This window comes from Chrysochloris asiatica, unplaced genomic scaffold (assembly GCF_000296735.1).
Source record: "Chrysochloris asiatica unplaced genomic scaffold, ChrAsi1.0 scaffold00017, whole genome shotgun sequence".
NCBI classification, from domain to species: Eukaryota; Metazoa; Chordata; class Mammalia; order Afrosoricida; family Chrysochloridae; genus Chrysochloris; species Chrysochloris asiatica.
In genome coordinates this window covers 7,870,981-7,872,096 of record NW_006408535.1, presented here as the reverse complement: position 1 = coordinate 7,872,096, position 1,116 = coordinate 7,870,981, and positions in this window count along the sequence as shown.

Here is a 1,116-nt window from a genome sequence, read left to right as displayed (position 1 = left end):
CTTATAAACAAGGATCCAAAACCCCATTGCTTTTTAGTGGATTCCAACTCACAGCAACCTTATGGGATAGAGTAGAACTGCCCCATGGAGTTTCCTAGGCTGTAATCTTTCCAAAAGCAGATGGGCAGTGTTTCTCTCATGGAACAGCTCAGCTGGAGGGTTTGAACTACTGGCCTTTTGGTAGGCTGCTGAGTCCTCTACACTGTACCACCATGGTTCACTTCATTACAAGCAAGGATAGAGAGAAAGAGAGACCAATAGACTTGTCCAATATGTTAAAGCTGGTAGGTGGCAAAACCAGGGCTGGAAAACTTACCTCATTGACTCCCAAAGCTATAATCCTTCTTTCATGTCAAAGTCCTTTAAAATGGCACACAGATTCCATTCCACAAACTACAGAGAACTGGGAGAAGCTTGACTAGTGTCTCAAGATTTACAAATCATAGTGACCAAAACCAACATGTACCAAACCACCTGGCCTGTAGTTATAGGATAAAATTGAAATTAATTAATGGTAAATATAAAAGAAGGTATAATATTTGACACAGAGAAAATCTGGATTGCCTATAAGAAGCATCCGTTTCATCTTTAAGCCAAATGTGCCTATATGAAGAACTTCATATAATACATATGACACTGCATCATATCTGCCACTCCTTCTACTGGATAAGGTGCCACCACAGACTAAATAGGTGGAATGAAGGATTTGAATACATGGGCTAGAATTATGGCTTTAAAAAATCACTGACTATGTCACCCACTCTGTGCCTCATGTCTGATAACTGAAAAAATTAGAATCAAAATTATTTTTGCTCCCTATTACTTCTTGTGTGGCATTGCAGGTTAATACGCGGGACTGCAAGGTTGGTTTGAACTGCAAGGTCGGCAGTTCAAACTCACCAGCTGTAACTCGGAAGCCCTATACAGGGTTGCTATGACATGGAACTGACTGAAAGGCACTTGACAAAAACAACAACATCAGTAAAGTGGCACAGAAATCTTTTCATCATCCTTACACACTTTATTAAATAATCCTCATTGACATAACTTAAATCACCAAAAATCAGAAATATAGTTACCTTTCCAGTTATAAAGATACGTATTTAATGGAAATGT